The sequence below is a fragment of the Mus caroli genome, chromosome 5 (assembly GCF_900094665.2).
Source record: "Mus caroli chromosome 5, CAROLI_EIJ_v1.1, whole genome shotgun sequence".
NCBI lineage: Eukaryota > Metazoa > Chordata > Mammalia > Rodentia > Muridae > Mus > Mus caroli.
Genome location: NC_034574.1, coordinates 72,427,740 through 72,433,447, shown reverse-complemented (window position 1 = coordinate 72,433,447; position 5,708 = coordinate 72,427,740).

The window sequence follows — 5,708 nt, the reverse complement described above, 5'->3', positions numbered from 1 at the left end:
AGATCTGCAACCATGTAGGTACAACAATATGAACTAACCAGTACCCCGGAGCTCTTGACTCTAGCTGCATATGTATCAAAAGATGGCCTAGTCAGCCATCACTGGAAAGAGAGGCCCATTGGACACACAAACTTTATATGCCCCAGTACAGGGGAACGCCAGGGCCAAAAAATGGGAATGGTTGGGTAGGGAAGTGGTGGGGATGGTATGGGGGACTTTTGGGATAGCATTGGAAATGTAATTGAGGAATGTACGTAATAAAAAAAAAATAAAAAAAATAGTAGCATTAAAATTGCCATTGATTGTAAATTCAGAAATATTAAAAATCAATCCCAATTAAATAAATTTCACTTCTTTGCAACAATACTATTAAGAAAGATTCTTTCTTTTTTAACTAAACTATTTGTGTTTTTTTAATTAGATATTTTCTTTATTTATATTTCAAATGTTATCCCCTTTCATTTCCCTCTGAAAACCCCCTATCCTCTTCCCCCCTCCCCCTGCTCACTAACCCACCCACTCCATCTTCCTGGCCCTGGCAGTCCCTTATACTGAGGTGTAGAACCTTCACAAGACCAAGGGCCTCTCCTCTCATTGATGACCACTGATAGGCCATCCTCTGCTGCATATGCAGCCAGAGTCATGAGTCCCACCATGTGTTTTCTTTATTTGGTGGTTTAGTACCAGGGAGCTCTGAAGATACTGGTTAATTCATATTTTTGTTCCACCTATAGGGCTGCAAACCCCTTTAGCTCCTTGGGTACTTTCTCTAGCTCCTTCATTGGGGACCCTATGCTCTGTCCAATGGATGGCTGTGAGCAATGGCTAAGATGAATGGACTAGAATTCAAGACCCAGAAATGAACCCACGTGCCTATGGTCACTTGCTATTTGACAAGGGAGCTAAAACCATCCAGTAGAAAAAAGGATCAAAGCTCAAGTCTAAGTGGATCAAGGATTGCCACACAAAACCAGAGACACTGAAACTTGTTTTCTCAGTAGCAGAATGACAGAGTGAACACTGAAGTTTTTTATTGTCAGAATTCATAAGATTTATTGGTATTATCTGATTATCAAATCAATCAACCCTAGAAACCTATGAGCTAAATTGTTACCGAATGTTTTCACAATTATATACTTCGTTTTAAAGTTCTGTGAGCTTTCCAGGAAAAAACATTAGCAAAAGTACACTCACAGATACACATACAAATCTATCTATCTATCTATCTATCTATCTATCTATCTATCTATCTATCTATCTATCTATCTATATCTATCTATCTATTAACTAGAGATAGAGAATAATCAGGTTTGCCTAACACACAATACACAATTACAATAATATGTAATTTCAGGAAACGTATATGTGAACATAATGTTACCTAAATAACCCAAACTATTGACATGATTTTTTAAAAAGTGAGCAAAGCTGCTTCAGTATGTATGGGCACTTGTGTGAGCATAATATAGATAGATAGATAGATAGATAGATAGATAGATAGATAGATAGATAGATAGATAGATAGATAGAACATTCATACAATTACACATATCAATACATATAATTTCAGGAATTAAATAAATATTGAATGAAAGAAACAAAATGAATATTTTAAAGAAATAAAAATGACGGTCAAAAATTGAGTAGATATTGTTGAAGTATAACAAATGCCAGACAACTATTTTTTGATATATTCATTGTTCAATGTACATAAATATTAGGATTTCAGGCCAGTAAACTCTGTGGTATGGCAGCGTTAATTAGCATCACAGAGTAATAACAAGAAACATAACTAATTCTTAAATATTCTCTACAATTAAATTCAAAGTAAATTTATCTCATGTGGAAGGAGAAATTTGTTACTTAGTACTTGCCAGGATATAAAAGAGATATTTTTCTTGGAGTTAAGAAAAAAAAAAAAGCCTTCAAAACAGCATGTTTCCTTAACTACGTTTGAAATTAAAATACTTAGATCCTAAAATTTCAACATTTTTGCCAGGCAGTGGTGGCACACGCCTTTCATCCCAAGCACTTGTGAGGTAGAGCAGGTGGATTTCTGAGTTCGACGCCTGGTCTACAAAGTGAGTTCCAGGACAGCCAGGGCTGTACAGAGAAACCCTGCCTCAACCCCCCCCCCCCCCAAAAAAAAAAAAACAAACCAAACCAAACCAAACCAAACAAACAAACAAAACAAAACAAAATAAAATTCACATTTTAATTAAATTTATTCAAATAATATGCGTGAGTATTCTTTATGAAAGGGTTGCTGGTGTGTATAAATGTTGATTTAACTTTTAATTTTAGACTTAACAAACTCAATGTTGGCAAACTATAGTATTTATTAGGAATCACACACAGTCCCAACATCTTCATATTGATAATTCATTTCTATCATTTGAATCTAATTTCCTGAACATTTGGATTTATGATCTGGAAGCTGGATTTATTTGATGAGAATAAATCAGGAAAAAAAAAAAAAGACAAGGAATCAATACTGCTCAAATATCACCAGCTCAGTGTAAAAATCTCTAAAGCTTGAGAGCTATCTGCGTGTCTTTTTCTCCTCTAAAGTCAAATATATGTGGTATTGGAAGACAATATTGGTACAGCTGGGAATGCAAACCTTCAGTACCTATGCCTCATTGATGTTCTTTATTAGAGCTATGGCTCAAATAATAGACTATTTATTACAACCTTCTTATTCTTTATCATATATATTTTTATTGACTTGGGGGTATTTCATTGCACCCACATGGAAGTCAAAAGCAATTATCAGAGCTGAATATTCCCTGGTCTTGTGTGAGTATCGGGGATTGAACTCTGTTCTTCCTACTTAAAGGCAAGCTCCTTTATCTCTTGAGCCATGCTCTTTGTTTGTTGATTTTGTTTTTAATATTTATTTTGCTAGGTGTTTTTTAAAAATTTCATTACAGCCAGGCATGGCGGCACACGCCTTTAATCCCAGCACTTGGGAGGCAGAAGCAGGCAGATTTCTGAGTTTGAGGACAGCATGGTCTACAGAATGAGTTCCAGGACAGCCAGGGCTTCACGGAGAAACCCTGTCTCAAAAAAACAAAAAAAATAAAATAATTAAAAAAAAATCATTAGAATTTTAAATCCTTATTAAAAATAACATTTATATGAATCAGAAAGATCAGAGTTAGCAATTGGGAGACATTCACTGGTACTGAGGGATAAAATCATTAGTAGTTATGTTGACTAGTTTTAGGGCAAAGTTACCTAAGATAAGAACATTTATAAGAGGGAATATCAACTGAAATGACTGTCTTCATCTAAATGAATTATAGTGCTATTTCTTGGTTGATGATTGATGTGGGCAATGCCACCCCTAGGGAAGCAGTCTGGGAATATATAAAATCACATTCTATGGCCCCTACCTCCAGGTTTCTTCCTTGAATTTCTTTTCTGACTATCCTCAGTGATGGACTGTGATGTGGAATTGTACGCTAAAATAAACTCTTTGCTTTTCCAGTTTCTTTTGGTCATGGTATTTTATCCCAGCAATAACAACCCTAAATAAAACAACAGATGAGATAAAAATACATACAACATGAAAGGATACAGATAACTGATACATGGCCTAGATGGAGCACAGAGTAAGGTGATACTGGAGCAAAAATCTGACTTAAAGACTTTCTCAAGGAACCAACTGTTCCTCTATATTTAATCCATTAAAGGATGGGCTAATTGTATTATAAGACCTTGCCTTTTAAGGTCTGACAGAGAATAGGAGGCATAAATATAACTGGGACAAAAGTCTTGTTGGAAGTTTAGATATTGTTTAGGAAGAATAGGTAGGTGGGGAACATGAAGCAAGGACATTCTCTTCTTTGACTATAGAGTAGACTTCCTTGTGAGGAATTGAAAATTTGGGACAAACAGGTCACATCTCATTCTGGCAACAGTGACCCAGGCTGTGCCCTCCTTCTGTTTGTACTACTGCATTCAGTCACAGTTTGGCTTTTTATTTTTAACCTTAGAAAGATATGAAGAAGGACTTAGAAAAGCATTTCATGTACTGAGTAACTGTGACAATGATTTTCATTTTAAATAGGCTTTCTTAAATGGTGTTATTCTGAGCCATAATCTCTGATCCCAAAATACTTTCAGTACAGTAAACCTTTCTTTATAATCATGTTCTGTGTTATGGATGGAGAAGTTATTTGTTCAAAAATGGATAAAGTTGGACTTGACAAACAACTCTACTGAAGTGATTAAAAAAATTACTTTTCTCAGAACTTTGCAAATGACATAGTGTGCCAAAGTACCATCAAAACACTTGTGGTTTGATTCTTGAAAAAAGATTTAATGTAAAATTTACATTAAAGGTCTACTATTGACTTAAGAAAATGTTCTGGGCTAAATAATACAGCAAATATTAATTTATTGATAATTATAGAAAATATAGTTTTCAAAATCAAAATATGAGCAAAGATATATAGGTGTGAAACAAGAGATGGTAAAGTACTCATCCATGGTTATATGTTAATTATAATTCATTGATATTTGCAGTATAAGTACTCCCAATGTACTGTCTTTCCAATGCTCCTGTTACTAATTAGTGACTGATAATGATGGAGGAGAAGTAGTCATTTTCAAAGTCAATGAAAATCATTGGCTAGAACTTAAAGCACTGTGAATATGTCTGTATATATGTTTTCAGGGATAATCACTTGGCATTGAATAACTAACCCATATATTCTTCCTTACGGAAGATAATTTCTTCCACTCTCAAAATTCTTGTAGGTCTTTATGAAGGGATAAGACCTCAGGACGTCTACTTGTCTACTTCTAGACATTTGCCCATCGGTTGCTGTTGTCCATGATTGGCTTGTGTTTTGTCAGCCATTTTACTGAGATTATAGAGGTGTAGTTTCTGTTATTACTAGAAGACAGAGTCTCACAGAAAATTCAGTGATCTTCTGCCTCTTATGAATTTCCATCCCCTTCACCCTCTGAAATGTTCCCTGAGACTCAGGTGTGGGGTTTGTTTTATTTATGTGTCCATTGGAGCTGAGATCCACAGCTCCACCTTTCGATTTTTTGGACTTTTTTGTAATGGACTCTATCTATTAAAAATAGAAGTATCTTTGATAAGAGATAGGAACCATACTTATATCTGAAGATGAATAACCTTTTTTATGCTGTTGACTTATTTGAGCCCAAATTCACTATATTTTGTGATATATAGGTATGGTTTCTCCTGCTATTAAGTAATATAAAATGTAGAAATCTGATTACATAGGAGAAAGGAAAGTGAAATAAGAAGTAATATAATATAATTAATTAAAATATATTAAAGCTTTTAAATTGGAAAAAAATTCTCTTGCCAAAAGACAGATCACCAAGACAGAAATGGAAGTGAGAAATACCGGAGCTAATTGACATCATAAACCAAGAAAAACTAACAAATTGTTATGGAGCATTGCATCCAAATTAAAAATTATATAACTTCTCTTCAGCATTTTTTTCCAAAATCAAGTACCTATTCAGAACCAATACACTCAATATTTGCAAGAAAATTTAAATAATACCCTGATCACTATCTGACCACATCAAGATTAAAATTAGATATAAACAACAATAGAAAACAACAGAAAACTTACAAACTCATGGAAACTCATGCCCCAATATAGGGGAATGCCAGGGCCAAAAGAATGGGAATGGGTGGGTAGGGAAGTGGGGGG